The sequence below is a fragment of the Neomonachus schauinslandi genome, chromosome 8 (genome assembly GCF_002201575.2).
Source record: "Neomonachus schauinslandi chromosome 8, ASM220157v2, whole genome shotgun sequence".
Taxonomy (NCBI): Eukaryota; Metazoa; Chordata; class Mammalia; order Carnivora; family Phocidae; genus Neomonachus; species Neomonachus schauinslandi.
This window is the reverse complement of record NC_058410.1, coordinates 8,828,383-8,847,219: the sequence shown is the minus strand read 5'-3', so window position 1 is coordinate 8,847,219 and position 18,837 is coordinate 8,828,383. Positions and strand designations below refer to the sequence as shown.

Sequence of the window (18,837 nt, the reverse complement as noted above, 5' to 3'; positions counted from 1 at the left end):
ATGCTGTGAGTGTGGTCTTTCCCTCGAAGTATCTTACCGTACTGTGTACTCTTCTTCTTGGGATGATCATGCCCACATGACGAGATGTATGAGGGGAATGACACAGGCACTCTGATGAAGTATTAAGCTACTGCTGACCTTCTCACGGTAGGTCACAAGTAGCTGACCTTCTCACGGTAGGTCACAAGTAGCTGACCTTCTCACGGTAGGTCACAAGGAGGGTCATCTGCTTCCGGAGCGTGGCTGACTGTGGGTAACTGAGACCACCAATAAAGGGGTCATACTGCGTACCCAAGAGAGTTTTGTACCCATAGGCACAAAAACTTGCCTATGAGTGTCCACGGCAGCATTATTCACAATAGACAAAAAAATGGAATGATCCTAATGTCCATCAACTGATGGACGTATGCACAAAGTGTGGTCTCTCTACACAATGAAATATTATTCAGCCATAAAAGGAATGGAGTATTGATATATGCTAAACATGGATGAATCTTGAAAATCTTCTGCTAAATGAAAGAAGGCACTCACAGAAGACCATGTACTGTATGATTCCATTTACACGAAATGTTCAGAAGAGGCAAATCTGTGGAGGCAGAAAGCAGATTAGTGGTTGCTGGGGGTGGGGGGTGGGAGAAATGGGGAATTATTATTAATGGATATGAGGATTTTTTTGGAGTGATGAAAATGTTCTGGAATTGGGTAGTAGTGATGGTTGTACAATTTCTTGGTATGTGAATTATCTCATTAAAAAAATGTATGTTTAAAAACTATGTCCCTTGCATGACACTGAATTCTTCGTTCTCTTTGGCACATTGTCTGCATTCCTACCCATCAGAGAAGCACTTGAGTTGAGAAGCGCCTCTTTAGAAAGCCATTGGTCCATTGCACCTTAGATTCCATTTGATAAGATTCTGTATGCCCCCCCCCCCCATAACGTGGGTCAACACTGACAGAATGGCTGGAGTCAAAGTGCTAGAAAAACAGCTTTGAGGTGGTAGGCGTAGCTTTTGCTAACCTGGCAATTTTGAGGCAGCCCCGGGTCTGGGGGCCAGGGTCCGGGCTTCTAGGTGGAATGAGTGGTGATGGGGTTGGGGGGGAGGCTTGGTCAGGTGGTCCAGGGACTCATTATGGAGGGCATCGCCAAGCTGTTTTGAGCTACGTTCGTTTATCCTTTACCAAGGCACAAAGTAGTTCACACGAGACAATTCTAATTTACCATGAAAAGAGGACCAGGATAGCATAGTATAGCCTATGCCTTGAGAGGTTAGTATCCAGCTCTGCCAAGGACTAGCCGTGACCTTGGGCAAATTACTTAACCTCTGTGCTTCAATTTTTTATCTGTAAAATGACAGCAGTAATGGTACTTTCCCCATGGACTTGTTATGGAATTGGAGTGTTTAGAACAGCGCCCCGCACTGAGTGGGGGTTGTATGCGCACATGAGATTTTATAAAGACTCTGAGCAGGAGGTTTGTATTTTTGAAAAACTTACTGGTGAAAAGAATTACATTCTCTGTTTTCTTTTAGATTGCTCTCATTTCACATTTTCTAGCATTTGTTTCTGTTAGGCAGAGACTCAGCAAATTTGTTACAAGTAACAAAAGGAATGTTGTACTTTAAATTATATCCTGGTTCTGTGCCCCACTGGAAATAAAGTTTCCAAAGGAGCAACACTTTTTTGTAATTTTAAACCCATTTAAAGGAAATCGCTTATGCGGGTGTTATGCGGGTGGAGGGTCCAGAGACAGGTGATTTCCCGGGACAAGGCTGCAATTCTCCCCCATAGCCCGATTCTGTGAAGTTGCAATTTTGGCAGGAGAACCAGGCTAACCCCTGGATTTAAGCTTCTCTCCCCTGTCTCTTGGGCTTCCCAAGGGAATTTCCGAAGGACTAATCTCTTAAATCAGGGTTGCTGAGACAGGTGGGGTCAGCCTGGGGTGGGGAAGGGACACCAAGTCCCTGTATCCATCTCAGTTTGCTGCGCATCCCCGCTGTGCTGCGAACCCCCACCCCAGACCCTCTTCTCTGCAGAAGTCCATCCAGGGAGCAGGAGCCCTGGGTGGTATTCGGAGACATTCTGAGGTGGCACTTGTCCTGATTGTCACCTTAGGCACGTCTCCTTCACCTTGTGCAAAATGCTTGTCCCTCTGCCCGGTCCCTGGCTTTTCACCTAGTTCACTCACCATTTCCCATAAACCACACTGATAATAAATCAGCAAAAATGTGGTCCTGGACCACCAGGCAACGATGTTGCTTTTTGCGACTTAAGAGCCTGGGCTGCAGATTCAAGAGACCAGGGCTGCATCTGGGCTCCTTCACTTACTAACCATGACGTTAGAATGTAAATTACAAGGTCACTATGAAGGTTAAATGAGATAGTGTGGGTGCAGTGATTAGCCCGGGGCCAGGCACACAGTAAGTGCTCTGAGAATCTGACACATTACTGTTTTTATTCTCATTATTCCTGGACTGTTCTCCTGGAAATAATGGCAAAAGTCCAGGCTGTCAAGACAGGGTGACCACAGGACAGTGGATGGGACACCTGGGGGAGCTTTGCAGTGGCCCATGGGGTACAAGACAGACACAGCAGGTCACAAGAGGTCATCGGCTCCACTGTGACCCTTCTCGCTGGGGTCATGGGACAGGAGCCTAGCGCTCTGCCCCACACGCCTCCTCTGGGGCCAGGCCAGTGCTCACAGGGCCCCTGAGAGCCCACATGTTCTCTGTCGTGGGTTCATCCTTCAGAGCAAAACTTCTGGTCACATCCATAATTTCAGTTCAGTTTCCCTGAAGGGAGTTAGATCCACTTCTCCGGAGGTCCCCTTGGAGGAGACAGACCACACAGAGGGGTCTAGAACAATCCCATCCCTAATCTTTCAGGCTCCCCAAGCTCTGATCCCAATCCCCATTATCAATGAACAAAGCATCCCTGAGATACCCTTGGAAATACCTCCTCCTCAGGAGTCTCTTCCTGCTACCTGATCTCAACATAAGCTTTATTTTTCCTTCATTGGTATTAAGAAGAAAAGAACTCACCACAGAATAATTCTGCATTTCGTCCTGAGCAGAGACTGGAGTGTATTTCCAGGGCCTGCAACCCCCTCCCCATTCTGTATTGTTTTCCTGGTTTCTCCCTGTTCTCCTCCTTGAGCGGTGAGGGGGCCCGGCCACGCAGCCTCCTGAGGCTCAAGGTAATCACGGAGTGTCAGGCATTTTCCTCAGTGGTTTCCAGTGTCTTTCCCTGTGACTCCCATGGCATTTGTTTGTGATTATAAACATCATGGGCTACGAATACTGGAAAGAAACCACTAAGGGGAAGGGCCCGACATAAGAGTCTGTAATTACAGAGAAACAACAAGAAGGACCAAGGGTCTCTCCCCTGATACCTAACGATGAAAGAGGGTGCCTGGGTGGGGCGGGCTCAGGAAGCCACTGTTGAGGGTCCATGAGCTCCTTTCTTTCAAACTAAACAGGCCTTTGTGTACCCTGTATCTTTTCTTCCAAAATCTGACACTGCCACAATTTTAAGGTCATTACTCTTAACATAGAAACTGTTTAAAGAAACAAAGAAGGAAAAGCAAAAACTTAGATCACTTCTGGTTCCACCTGAAATATTGGGAACCCAGTGTCTAGAAGCCTGTAGTACGAGAGGCCCGTCTGAGCTGAACGCTGTGGATACTATAGACCATACGCCACCCTTGCTTTTATAAGATGATTTCTAAATGTGCAGTTAGTTTTTAGTTACTAAGCAATTTATCTACCTTTATTCCCAAAAGGCGTGAGTATGTTTGGTGGCCCATCTCTCTCGCCCGCTCTGTCTAACCTGCGAGCAAGCCTCGTTCATTTGGACCTACAAAACATCTCACAAAGCTCCCCCTGCTCCCATGGCTCCAATCTCTGCCCCGTCTTTCCTACTCGGCATGTTGCAGTAACATCAAGACCAGCAGGTGTTCTTGTCTCTGCTCTCTACTCCTTCCAACGCACACTCTCAGTTGTTGCGCCACTGTCATTGAGAAACCCAAATCCCATCCTGTCACTTTCCTGCAGGAGAGTGGTTTGTCATCACCTGGGAGCCAGGGTCCTTCAATCCAGCAGCAGGCTGTTCCTGGGCACACCCTCCTCCCATGCCCCACATCTGCGGCAGCTGGGTCCCCTGCCTGTAAGGCTCTTCTCTGCCTGTAAGACCTGGCCAGTGTCATCTCTTCTAGAAGTTTCCCTCTTTCCCAGGTGGGAAGACTCCTTCTCCATGCTCCCCTTACACCTGCCATCCCTCCATGCTGGTGCTGCCGATCGCACTGTGCTGGGATGGATTCTGCGCTGGGCTCCTCCGCCAGCTGCGGGCTCCTTCATTCTGTCAGCCCGGGGTCCCACATGCAGCATATATTTGATCCGTGCATGCCACAGGAACAAGTGTCCGGCTGGATAGAGCAGTTGCTAAATATAATTGCAAAGAAAAAAACAACCATATAGTTTCTGTTTCCAAGAACATATGACGGCTGAGATAGAAGGATACCAATGTGTCTACTTCACTGTGATGCTTTTGCTCTCCCTGCTGGCTATACAAACCCATTGCCTCCTTAACTCTTGCAGAGCAGCCGGGTTCTCTAACAACTTCTGCCCTGAATCTGGGCCAAGATCAAACACCCCTTGGCCCCCTTAAATCTGGCCGAGGTGGTCTAAATTTAAACCTGTCATTCCTTTTCTTTCCCTTCTGCTCCAAGATACATCTGTTCACATAAAACACTACAGGTGAGATCGCTTTAAGAAAGAGTTCAGCTCCTCAAGTGAATTGAAGTTTCTTTTCATTTAAGGAGGGTTAAGTTCATGTAACGCCAACAAGTATTGTGGACTTCGATTGAACATTATTTGTAAATGAATTAACAAATTACAATTCATTTAACATCATCAAGCTGGGCTTGTTGCTCTGTGGGCAGAACTGTGATTATTCTTGATGTTGAACAAATTCAGAGACTTATCTTCCCAGAAATATGAAGACTTGTTATTTCTCTTCCGTGTTGATGTTTCTCTCTTAAAAAAAAAAAAAAGGATTTGTTTATTTATTGAGAGAGAGAGAGCAGAGTGAGAAAGAGAGAGAGCGAGTGCGAGTGGGGAGGAGGGGCAGAGAGGGAGGGAGAAGCAGACTCCCCACTGAGCAGGGAGCCCGATGCGATGTGGGGCTCAATCTCAGGGACCCCAGATCGTGACCTGAGCCAAAGGCAGTTGCTTAACCAACTGAGCCACCCAGGCGTCCCAAGTTAAAATTATGTTATAGAAAGTGACATCAGCAAGATGGCCAGATAAGATGACCCTTATCAACAACAGCCATTTGCCATTCATCCACAGACAGAAGTGGGATGTGGGACTCAACACCATACACCAGGGGACCTGGAGGAGTGTTGCCCATGATGCATTGGGTACTGGGCATACAGACCTTGGTCCTGGCTGTGGACCCTGCGGTGGCCTGTGACCTGCTTCAGCCCTTCTGGGCTATGGTCCAGGAGTCCCTGGAGAACCCTGAATTAGACAATTACTTACAAGCAAGAGAGCCTTTGTGGAAGTCTAAGAGTCCAGCCGAGAAGTTCCAGCACACTATTAGAGCAAAAATATCCATTGGATGCATTTGAGAGGGTAAGAGGAACAGTTTGACAAGTTTGATTTGTGTCACCCCTCTCCCAAGGTGGCACACTCAGATCCAAGAAAGCCCTTCTTGGCCCATGATTTTTCCTGTGGGGGAAGTGAGAGGTGAGTGAGTACCTCCTTCTCTGGTTGTGCAGGATGCTGCCAAAGAGGCTGTTTTCTCTCTCACCCCATCCAGAGTATTGAAACATAAGCTGCATGACTGGGCAGTGGGAAGAATCTGGAATAGCAGCCAGGGCTTGGAATGGATCATATCAAAGGGACATGGATCCCACTAACTGTGTCATGGACTCCATCAGGAAGCCTGCCCATGAGCCACTGGAGATGTCTCTCTGGCACACACCCCCAACTGTCCCACAGGCAGCCCTCAACTCTGTGCACCCCACTCTGTGGCCAGCAACCTGTGTGCATTCCTGGTGGCAATGAGAGTGAGCTTTGGCAGAGAGCTAGTGAGTATGAGCAGAAGTTGACCCAAATCTGAGGATTGGGGGAAAGCATAAACTTGAGCTTTAGTACCACTTTTGGGAAAGCAAAGGTAGGCTCTCAGCACTTGAGTTGGTGCACTGAAGGATTGAGAGAAGGCATACAAGCTTAAAAATTCTGCCACAGAAGGGAACAGGTGTATCTGTAGAAGACCTAGTAGGGCTGATGGAAAAGAAAATATTTCTCTCTCGAAGTCAGTCAGTAAGACTGGAGGAGGTTGCTTTTACTTCAGATGTGAAGACATTAACATGAGACTTCAAGGAACATGAAAAAGCAAGGAAACATGGCACCAGTAAGGGATCACAATCATCTTCCTGTAACCCACCCCAAAGACATGGAGACCTACAATTTACCAGATGAAGAATTCCAAATACCTGTTTAAAGGAAGAGCAATGACCTACAAGAAAACACAGAAAGACAATTCAACAAAGTCAGGCAATCATTACAAAAACAAAATGAGAAGATTGACAAAGACATAAAAATCATAAAAAGAACCAAACAGAAATTCTGGAGCCGCAGAATATAATGAAGGAAATGAAAATGCAAAGAGAGCATCCACAGCAGAATGGATCATGCTGAAGAAAGAATCTGTGAAGTACAAGATAGGCCATAGAAGTTACACAGTCAGAGAACAAAGAAAAAGAATGAAAAAGGATGAAGAAGCCTACATGACTATGGGATATCATCAAGGGAAGCAATCTGCAAATTATTGGAGATCCAGAAGGAGAAAAGGGTGGGGACAGGAACCTTATTTAAGAAATAATAGCCGAGAACTTCCCAAATCTGGTGAGAGATTTGGCCATCCAGGTTCATGAAGCTCATAAATCTGTAAATACAACTCAAAAAAATCTTCTCCAAGGCACTTCATAAAACTCAAAAATCAGAGATAAGAGAGAATCTTAAAAGCAGCAAGAGGGAAGAGGCTTATTACTCACAAGGGCACCTCACAAGGCTATCAGTGAGTTTCTCAGTAGAAACCTTACAGGTAAGATAGTGGGGTGATATATTCAAAATGCTGAAAGAAAAAAATGTTGCCCTCCCAGAAGATTTTGTTTGGCAAAGTTGTGCTTTAGAAATGAAAGAGAGATAAAGAGTTTCCCAGACAAACAGAAGTTGAGGGAGCTCGTTGCCACTAGACCTGCCTTATAAGAAATATTGAAAGGAGTTCATCAAACCAAAACGAAAGGATGCGAATTAGTAACATGAAAATATCCAACACACAGGCACAGGTAAGTATATGGTCAAATTCAGAATCCTCTAATACTATAATATGGTTATATGTTACCACTTAACTCTAGTATAAAGATTAAAGGACAAAAGTACAATAGCTATAATAATTTATCGATGAATACACAATATAAAAAGAAGCAAATTGTGACATCAAAAACATAAAGGGGTGGTTTTTGTATGCAAGCAAAATTAAATTGTTATCAGCACAAAATAGATAAATATATCTATAAGACATTTTATGTAAGTTTCGTGGTAACCACAAAGCAAAAACCTACCATGGATACACAGAAGACAAAGATAATGCAATCAAAGCATACCAGTATGGAAAAGCATCAGTTTGCAAAGGAAGACAATAAGAAAGGAAGAAAGAAACAGCAAAACAGCCAGAAAACAATGACTAAGATGGCATTGGTAGGTCCTTACCTATTAATAATTACTCTAAATATAATTGGACTAAACTCTCCAATCAAAAACAGAGAGTGGCAGGATGGGTAAAACAAGACGCAATATATGCACCCTGCGAAAGACTCACTTCAGCTATTTATTTTATTTTATTTATAGTATTTTATCTATTTATTTGAGAGAGAGAGAGAACATGAGCTATTTATTTTATTTTATTTTTAGTATTTTATCTATTTATTTGAGAGAGAGGGCAGAGGGGCAGAGGGAAAGGGATAAGCAGACTCCTCACTGAGCACAGAGCCTGACGCGGGGCTTGATTCCACAACCCCAAGATTATGACCTGAGTGAAAATCAAGAGTCAGACACTAAACCGACTGAGCCACCCAGGAGCCCCTCTCACTTCAGCTTTAATAACAAATAGGCTCGAAGTCAAGGGATGGAAAAAGATATTTCACGCAAGTGAAAATCAAAGGAGAGCAGGGATGGCTATTCATCTATTAGACAAAATAGACTTTAACTCAAAAGTTGGGACAAGTGACAAAGAAGGTCTATATATAATGATAAGGGGTCAATTCATCAAGAATATGTTAACAATCATAAATATATATATATATATATGCATCCAACATCAAAACACCTAAATATATTAAGCAAATACTAACAGATCTGAAGGGAGAAATAGACAACAAAGTGACAAAAGTAGGGGATTTCAGTACTCCACTTTCTTTTTTTTTAATTTTTAATTTCATTTTATTATGTTATGTTAGTCACCATACAACACATCATTGTTTTTGATGTAGTGATCCACGATTCATTGTTTTTGTATAACACCCAGTGCTTCATGCAGTACGTGCCCTCCTTAATACCCATCATTGGGCTAACCCATCCCCCCACCCCCCTCCCCTCTAAAACCCTTAGATTGTTTCTCTGAGTCCATAGTCTCTCATGGTTCATCTCTCCTTCCGATTTCCCCCGCTTCATTTTTCCCTTCCTTTTCCTAATGTCCTCCATGCTATTCTTTATGTTCCACAAATAAGTGAAACCATATGATAATTGACTTTCTGTGCTTGACTTATTTCACTTAGCATAATCTCCCCCAGTCCCACCTATGTTGATGTGAAAGTTGGGTATTCATCCTTTCTGATGGCTGAGTAATATTCCATTGTTTATATGGACCACATCTTCTTTATCCATTCATCTGTTGAAGGGCATCTCGGATCTTTCCTCAGTTTGGCTATTGTGGACATTGCTGTTATGAACATTGGGGTGCATATGGCCCTTCTTTTCACTGCATCTGTGTCTTTGGGGTAAATACCTAGGAACTACAGAACACTCATGAAAGAAATAGAAGAAGACACAAAAAGATGGAAAAACATTCCATGATCATGGATCAGAAGAATAAACATTGTTAAAATGTCTATGCTACCCAGAGCAATCTATACTTCAATGCCATCCCGATCAAAATTCCAATGACTTTTTTCAAAGTGCTAGAACAATCCTAAAATTTGTATGGAATCAGAAAAGACCCCGAATCGCCAAGGAAATGTTGAAAAAGAAAAACAAAGCTGGGGGCATCACATTGCCCGATTTCAAGCTATATTACAAAACAGTGATCACCAAGACAGCATGGTACTGGCACAAAAACAGACACATAGATCAATGGAACAGAATAGAGAACCCAGATATGGACCCTCAACTCTATGGTCAAATAATCTTCAACAAAACAGGAAAAAATATGCAATGGAAAAAAGACAGTCTCTTCAATAAATGGTGCTGGGAAAATTGGATAGCCACATGCAGAAGAATGAAACTCGACCATTCTCTAACACCATACACAAAGATAAACTCAAAATGGTTGAAAGACCTCAATGTGAGGCAGGAATCCATCAAAATCCTAGAGGAGAACATAAGCAGTAACCTCTTTGACATCGGCCACAGCAACTTCTTTCAAGACATAACTCCAAAGGCAAGGGAAACAAAAGCAAAATGAACTTTTGGGACTTCATCAAGATAAAAAGCTTCTGCACAGCAAAGGAAACAGTCAACAGTACTCCACTTTCAACACTGGGTAGATCGTCCAGACAGAAAATAAAGAAGGAAATGCTGGGCTTGAACTATACTTTAGATCAAATGGCCCTAACAGACATATACAGAACATTCCATCCAACAGCAGAATGCGCATTCTTCTCAAGTATACACAGAATATTCTCAGGATAGTTCATATATTAGCTTATAAGTCTTAGCAAATTTACGAAGACTGAAATCACACCAAGTCGCTTTTCCAACTACAGCAATACAAAACTAGAAATCAATAAGAGGAGAAATACTGGAAAATCCACAAATATGTGGATATTAAATGACAGGCTCCTGAACAACAATGGGTCAAAAAAGAAATCAAATGGGAAATTTAAAAAAATACCAAAACAAACACAAATGGAAACACAACGTACCAAAGTTTATGGGATGCAGCAAAAGCAGTTCTAAGAGAAATTTTAGTGATAAATGCCTACATTAAGAAAAAGGAGAGGGCGCCTGGGTGGCTCAGTTGGTTAAGAGGCTGCCTTCGGCTCAGGTCATGATCCTGGAGTCCCGGGGTCGAGTCCCATGTCAGGTTCCCTGCTCAGCGGGGAGTCTGCTTCTCCCTTGACCCTCCCCCCTCTCATGCTCTCTCTCTCTCATTCTCTCTCAAATAAATAAGTAAAATCTGTAAAAAGTAAAAGTAAAAGAAAAAAAGAAAAAGGAGAGATTCAAATAAACAACCAGACTTCACACTTCAAGGAACTAAAGAAAGAACCAATGAAGCCCAAAGTTAGAAGAAGGAGGGAAATAATAAAGATAGATAAAAAAAAAAAAATCAATGAAAGAGAGGCCAGAAAAACAATAGAGAAGATCAATGAAGCTAAGAGCTATATTTTTTGAAAAGATAAACAAAGTGACAAACTTTTACCTAGACCTACCGAGAACAAATAGAGCAAGGACTCAAATAAATAAATACAATTATAAACCAAAGAAGGGGTCTTACAACTGATACTACAGAATTACAAACAATTTAAGAGATTACTATGAACAGTTCTATGCCAGTAAATTGGACAACCTAGAAGAAATGGAAAAAAATTCCTGGAAACATAGAACCCACCAGGGCTGAGCTCAGGATGTAGCCAGAGAGAGGCCAAAGGGCCAGCCTCCAAAACAGCAGACAGAGAGGAGACCCTCTTGCCCTTCCTAGGGACAGTGTTGTCCCCAGCACTTGTCTGGAAGAACTGGCTGGCAGAACGGGAAACATAAGATATGGGCAGGCCGTGGGAGCCAACAAGACAGTGCTTCTCAACATGAGGTCCCTGGATCCACAGCATCATGTGGAGACTTTCTAGACGTGCAAATTCTGGTACCACCCAGACCCACTGATCCAGACTCTCCAGATGATTGTGGTGACAGATGTCTGAGAGCCACCCAACCGAGCCCCCACCTTGTCACAGGAGTCCTGACTGCCGGCCCCATCGGGCCCTCCACAGCAGCGGGGAGCCTGGCCTCCCTTCCCAATGGTGGCCCATCAAGAAATGAAAATCCGGCGATCCATTATGGATTGTTCCTCTCGCCGTTGGATTGCCTGTAATTGGATGCAGGAAGTTCCTTTGGAAAAGCTTCTCAGATCGGATGTCCCTCTAGAATCGGAAGCCAACCTAAGTGTGTTGATAGCCAGGTAAAAAAGAGGAACTGCCGGCTCGGGTGCATCCGATTTACCTTCTTCTTTTCCGTTAGTTCTCCCCTGAGTTACCTCTGCGAAAGAAAGGTCAAGAGTCGCACTCTGTCCCCAGCTCTGAGGATATTCTTTGCTTCTGAGACGGGAGTTTTGCTTTTGCCTAATAATGCTAAGGTCAGTCATGGAGATTCAGACACCCTTTAAAAATAAATTAGTTTTTAAGTCTCCCTAAAAAAACAATAGTCATTCTTTAAATATCTGTTGGTAAAAAAACACAATACACTTTTAACACAAAAGATAAATTTTTTATTATGTGCCCAAAGTCATAAATCAGGAATGATATCATTCAAATGCATTGAGCTGTTTGTGTTAAACACAACACAACAAAAACTTGTATAGATTAAAATAACCCTTATACTTGGTATTTTCTTAACTATGGCAGCATCTACATTCATTCAAGATGCACATGAAGGGGATCATTTATTCAGTCTGGACAATGAGTCTGGAATTCCCTGCCATAAACTGTGCTTTGCTGGAAGCCAAGGTCCACGGGTCGGCTTGCTGCTTTACCCAGTCTTTTCCAATTATCAGGTAAATCACCTCCTCCGTGACATCTCACTCTCCCAAGGGAAAGCACTGTTTACTAGGAAAAGGGGTTATCATGGTTGCCATCTGTTAGGGGCTGAATCATGCCCCCCGCCTTCACACATTGAAGCCCTAATCCCAGTAACTCAGGATGTGAGTGTATTTGGAGATAGAGTCTTTCAAGAGGTGATTAAGTTAAAATGAAGTCACTGGAGTGGGCCCTAATCCAATCTGACTGTGTCCTTATAAGAAGAGGTCAGGACCCAAACACATAGAGAGAAGACCGTGTGCAGACAAGGGAGAAGGCGGCTGTCTACAAGCCAGGGAGAGAGGCCTCGGAAGAAACCAAGTCTGTTGACACCTTAATCTTGGACTTTCCAGCCTCTGGAATCACGAGAACATAAATGTCTGTGGTTTAAGCCGCCCAGCCTGGGGTACTTTGTCATGGCAGCCCAAGCAGACTAACCCACATCCAATCTGATCCATCCCTCGGGCCATCTTCCTCCAGGAGAACCAGGGCTGTGGGCTTCTTGGTTTCCCTTTGTCCTTGCTTATCCCCAGGTCTGATTTATGAGCCCTATCTTTCTTGGTATTTATAGCAGCTACTCCATGGCATCCTTTGCTGTTTGGATGAACATGACCTGCCCCTTCCCCTACATGGTGAATAAAGATGCAGCAGGTTGGACCAGCAGCTCCTGGCACCCACTTCCCCTCAATCCCTGCTCAGGCCTTCCTCAGGCACCATATGTTGTTAGTTATGACTTATTTTGTGTGTGGTCCTTCGGTCTCCTGGTTGTCTTTGAATGTTTCTTATCTGAGCCCACAGGGTGGTATCTTCAGCTCTATGGTCTCCCAGCTCTCTTTAATCTTGTGGTATGACATAAGGACGTCCAGCACCATGAAAATGGAGCTCTGAGAGTCTCTAATTGCGGTTTGTCGTATATGTACGCACACCAGCACACACGTGCAAAGCCTTCTGGTTGAGTTATGATTTGTGGACATACCTGCCCCGATTCCATGACACACTGAGTTTTTCTCAGATGGAGACCGAGCTGTATTTCTCTCTGTAGCTCCAGACCTAACAGGACGCCTGGAATTTATAGGTGCAAAATAATTTCTTTTTTTTTGAAAGGATGGATGGGTGTATACTCATGAGGGAATGGAAGTTTATAGAAGGGAAACTATAATTTCTGAGAATTTAAACATTACCAAACTTTCCTACCCAAAGGGCAGGATTTATCTCTTTACACAAAACTTCATAAGTAAACTAGATCATTTAAAGTCATTCTTTTTTTAAAAAAAGATTTTATTTATTTATTTATTTCAGAGAGAGAGAGAGAGCATGAGCAGGGGCATGAGCAGAGGGGGAGGAAGAGGGAGGGGGAAAGTCTCTCAAGCAGACTCCCGACTGAGTGTAGAGACCAATGCTGGACTTGATCCCGTGACCCTGAGATCATGACCAGAAGCCAAGAGTCGGACACATAACCGACTGGGCCACCCAGGCACCCCATACAGTCTTGGAGCAGGTTTACTCTATACGCTTTGATTTTGAATGCAACATTGGTTTTGATTCTTCACCGGAGTCTCCTTTCACAGGGCCCAAACTACGGTAAAGATCAGATTCATATCCAGTATCCAGGATCAAACCCTGGGGTCACACAGAAGAACAAGATAGTTTGTGACTCCTTTCATGCTGAATGGGGATGAGGTTTCTTCTGTGGCTGGAGGAGAGGAGAGGAAGTTTGGGACCAGGAGCCTGAGTGGAGGTGGTGCGGGCAGCAGGAGGAAGGCTCTGGAGTGTTCTAGACAGATGTTGCAGGCTGAAGCTGGGGGTCACGAGGAGCTGCTTCTCAAGACCTGGGGCCCTGGTGATGTTGTTTTGGGGGCACAGATGACACAATCCCCCAAAGACTTAGGGGGAGTCCACTCCCTTCCCTTCCAGGGGGCAAAGGGCACATGATGTGGGAGCACGAGTTGGCTGGTGGCCACGGTGAAGATGCTGTCCTGCATTTACTGGATGGGCCGAACAGGAGGGAGTTCATCCACGGTCCACGTGGGTCCAGCCACTGCAGGGCGAGGCTGCGAGGCTGGGCAGAGGCATGATCAGGTCCTGATGCCCCCAGCCCTGGTTCTCACTTTTTTTTTTTTCAATTCCAGAAACATCTACCACATTGTGAGTACACAGCTGGTATTCAGGAACTGTTTGTTAGCTGAGTGAATGGCTTAGAAAACAGGATGAGTTTCACTGAGAGAGCCCGGAGGGGAAGTACGCAGTACATTTCCTTCCAGCCCCGCACAGCTGCCCATGGGACGGATACCTCTCTGCTATTTGCAGACGATGCGACCTTATGTCCTTCTACGTAGAGTCCACATGCTTGGTGAGGATCCTAACTGGTTGATTTTGGAGACAGGATCTCTAAGAACTGTCAACTCAGCTTAGGTTAGAAGTCCATTTAGAATTCTGTGCCTGACCTCACGTGATGTGATGAGCACTGGGTATTATACGCAACTGATAAATTATTGAACACTACATCTGAAACTAGTGTTGAACTATATGTTGGCTAATTGAATGAAAAACAAAAAAGAATTCTGTGCCCAACCTGAATCCTGGGAACATGTCTTTTTCTTACACATAGGGGGCACTCTAAGTTTGTTTAATAAATCTAAGTAAATGAAGAGAAAATAATAAAAAGAAAAACCCTCTGATTTGAGTAAAAGAATGGATGTGTATTATTTGCACACCTGTCACGTGCATAGCTGGGTTGAACTATTTTATGTGTAGGACCCACGGGAAGGGAACAACGGCGCCCTATTGCCGCCAAGCCCTTGGCTCTGGCAGGTGGAGGAGGCGCTCCATGGTCCCATCTTCCTGGATGGATCTCTATTTCCCTCTGGTGGCCGACCTATGCACTGCACTCGGTATCTCCCAGGCTCAGGTGAGGTTAGATTTGAACAGAATGGGCTGTAAAACCTTGAAGGGCCCGCAGGGGTTTTTGATTCTGGCATTTCTCCAGCGGAAGTGTCGCGAAAGATTCTGAAAAGCCTCGGAATTCTCTACAAGACCAGAACTTTGTTTGAATTTCGGGGATAATCTAAAATATAAGCATATTCTGGGTTCTGTGGATGACTACTTTCTAATCACCCACTGTCCCGCAGTCCTGTTGCCTCGTTTGCGTTTGTGTTTGTGGTCAGGCTGGTGCAGAGTGTTACCACTTCACCTGCCAGGGGAGGCGCAGGGAGGCTTGGGCTCCCTATCCTCACACAGGAGCTGCAGGTGGAGGACTGCCCGCAGGACTCCACAGTGTAAGCCAGCCCCGCGCTGAGTCTGCGCACGCGGAGGTGAGGGGCAGGGGACTCTCAGAAACGTGACTTTCTCACACTGGTTTTGCCAACCAAGTTCTACGACTTGTTATTGCTTACTAAAAGAAATGTTTTTGGAATGTGCTTTGGTGATACTTAAGAGCCAGCTACAAGCCTAAATGGTATTGACACCTTATTTTATACTTGGGTATATTTGTGTTATTACAGCAAAAAGGAAGTAATCCCATGATGGAGGTCAACTTGGCCCTTACCAAGTGGTCCAAATGCTGTGCATTTTGAGATGATGCAACCGAGGCCCAGGTGAGTGAGGGCGCTTCCGCAGCATGGGGAGGGGGGGCGGGGGTGGTTGGTGGTGGAACCAGAAATGCTCACAAGAGATCAGGCTTTCAGATGCTCGCCCCATGTTCTCCCCACTGTGCCGCCAGAGTCATCTGGATTTAAACACATCTATTTTGATAGGGATATACGCTGTGGTCTGTTCCTCTTTGTCAGGGGAGATCTGATCTATAATCATTTAAAAATAATACACATTGGGCTACGTTACTCCTTTCCATGGCGATTCAAGTCCGAATGTATTTTGCACTATTCATAGCATTTTGCCTAGCACCATAAAACACGTAACATGCGATTCTTGTCCAAGCACAGTTTATAATCAAATCTGGAGGAAAGACATAGATGCATTCTTTAAATAATTGATGATAGTGCAGCAGAGTAAAGCGGGAAGTGAGTAGTACGCAGTCACCTTCTGTCCCACCTGCAGTGTGTCTCTTAACATTGCTTGGCATCTTTGCACCCAGCAGTAACCTTTCCGTAAAGTCTCCCAGGAAGTGGAGAATGAAACCCAGTCCCCTTGGTGCCTCGGGTGCATCTGTCCACGCCCTGGGGCCTCCACTCCTGTCTTCCAGAAGTGGCCCGGGAGCATTCCTCAGGTCTGCCCGCGGGCCGGCCTCCAGGAGGAGCTCGGCCTCTGATGAACACACTGCTTGTGCGGTCATGGTGTGTGCGGAGCTCCTTGGGAAGAGTCGGGGTCCCTGCAGTTGGAGGGCCCCTGCCATGAGCAGGGCTCTGCCACCACACTGTGCCCAGCTAGGAAGGCAGCGAGCTCCTCCTGGGGCCAGCCAGTGATGCTTGTCACCAGTGAGGCTGCACATGCCCAAAGCACCTGCTGCCACAACAGTGTGTGTGTGTGTGTGTGTGTGTGTGTGTGCGGGAGCACACGCCTGCAGGTGTGCCCGCACACGTGGGGATGTTCGTTCACGGGAGCTGTGGCCGGCTTCCAGGCAGAGCTTGGGTTTTTCAGGCCTTGAGTGATGCTTCCTCTGGGGACCCGCAGCATCATGACGGGGCTGTTCCTGACTCAGTGGGGACCCTCCAAGATGATGCGACTCCAATCAGAATCCCCAAACACCGGCAGGTGGTGTTTCCTAATTCTGGGCTAATCAGCTGCAAATCCAGTGAGTGTCTTTTGAAAGCATGGCCTTATATCTCTGGGGCCTACAGATACAGGTCCTGTATCTATAACATAAGGAAGTGTGTCCGCAAGAGGACAGAGTTAGTGAAGACTAGGACAATCCCCATCCCTTTCATGTGCAAATTATCCGTTTATTCTAAACAAGCGCATTTTATTATTTCTCACCACTCTCTAGAGGCGTTAGGTCAGCTGGGCCTGGGTTGACAGTTGGATGATGTCATCCCTTGTCCTCCAGATGGCCTGGACTCCTTCAAGAAGCACCTTTGCTGGTCTCCCATTGGCCAAAGCATGTCACATGACCAAGCTACTCTGGCAGGACTTCGAGTCTGGGGTGGGCGGCAGGCAGGAGGGTTATATGGTCCCCATGACCCAGTGTCAGAGTCGGATAAACCCAACTGAGGCAGGCAGTGGGCCCTGCGTGGTGTGGGTGGGAAGGTGAATCTGCAAGCCTGATGATCAGAGAGGTGAGGGAGGGTCTGCAGTCCTGAGCAAGTGGCCCAGAGCTCGAGGTGTCTGGGATGGGACAGTGGGCTGAAGTGGAGCTCGGGGGGCCACAAGGAGATGAGGTGGCAGATGAGGCCACCAACCACAGTAATTTGCCATTATTGCGGACAGGGTGTTTCCACAGTATTATTACTTTTAGTCAGGCTCACATTCTTGCTCAGGCAACTAGACATTTTACTTATAAAATTTCAGGTTTACCGGAAAGTTGTACAATTCTGTTCTTGGCATTTATTGGTGCAAATGACACAGCAGAATGGAAAATATGTGGATGAATTTTTGTGTGTGTGTGTGGATGAATTTATATCATAGTCTAGGATGATTTGTTTCATCTTCTTTCAATTTCAGATGCCTGTTGACATTTCTGTGGGAGTTATCTTTCTTTTCCCAATTATATGGTCAAAGGAAAAACACATTTAAAAATTTGTAGCTCGGGCTACAAATTCTGGCACCGTTGTGAGCTGAAGTTGCTGGAGATCTATTTATTATGGCTTGTAGCCACTGCAGCAGAAGGGGAATTTTGTTTGAGGTCGTAAAGAAAAATGGCTTGAGGATTTATGGAAGTACAGATTGCTCGGGTATTAAGTGTAATCAGTGCTCCAGGTGATGAGGGGCGCGAGGGGGTAGCTTTATTATGCTCCCTGCTCCAAAATGACACAAACCTCCTTGAAACGGTCCTGCCCTCTCCCCTCCCCTCATTCCCTGCTCCTTCCACCCTCTTGATTCCTCTTCCTTCCTTCTGCCAGACTTTACCCTCCCAAGAGGAAGCAGCCATTCCTGCGCCCTTGCAAGTCCCGTCCCTAAACTGAATGACATAGTGACAAGACAGGCCTTGCGGTTCAGTTGGGATGGGAAATGATGTGGCCAGTTTTCCAGAGGGGCTGGCAGGGTTTCCTTGGGAGACAAAGAGAAAATACAAGGAATTTTTAACTAGAGTTTCTAATACAATCTTTTTCTTCTGTGTCTTCCCCTCCTGCCCGAGTCTCTGGCATGTATTTTAGGGTTGGTACAGAGGGAGGCAGAGTCCAGGTCGTTTCCTCCTGCGTAAAAAGCTCCTGCTTGGGAGAGGCTGAGAGAGGAGGGGAGGGGAGAGAGAACTCAAGGGGGAGCTCAGAGGGAGAGAGGGGGAGAAGATGCAACAGAGGGGTAAAGAAGTGATAACATTTTGTGGCCCAGCATGGTGGTTTACACGTGGAGGTAGGATTATATAATTTGGGGGAGAGATCTGCAAGGCATCGACTCAACCCAGCCCACAAAGGTGTTAGTACAGGGATGTTCATTGCAGCATTGTTTATAATAGTCAAATGTGGAAAATAGCTTGCATATTCAGTAATAAAGCAGTTGTTAAAAATTGTGGTTTTTCCTTCTAGTGGAATACTATGCAGACATTAACGCAATGTAGTAGCTCTCTACCTATTGACATTAAAGAGATCCATGATATATTTTTATTTTATTTATTTATTTATTTATTTATTTATTTATTTATTTATTTATTTATTTATTTA

General features: G+C 45.2%; 1 long non-coding RNA gene across 1 annotated transcript in view; it reads left to right on the top strand.

Annotated features, from left to right (window-relative positions):
* The window catches only part of LOC110583643, a 44,911-nt gene that overhangs the window by 14,502 nt on the left and 11,572 nt on the right, over positions 1–18,837 (top strand). Inside the window, exon 2 of the long non-coding RNA XR_002480519.1 lies at positions 15,568–15,660. This is a non-coding gene — a long non-coding RNA (uncharacterized LOC110583643). The remainder of the gene's footprint in view (positions 1–15,567; positions 15,661–18,837) is intronic.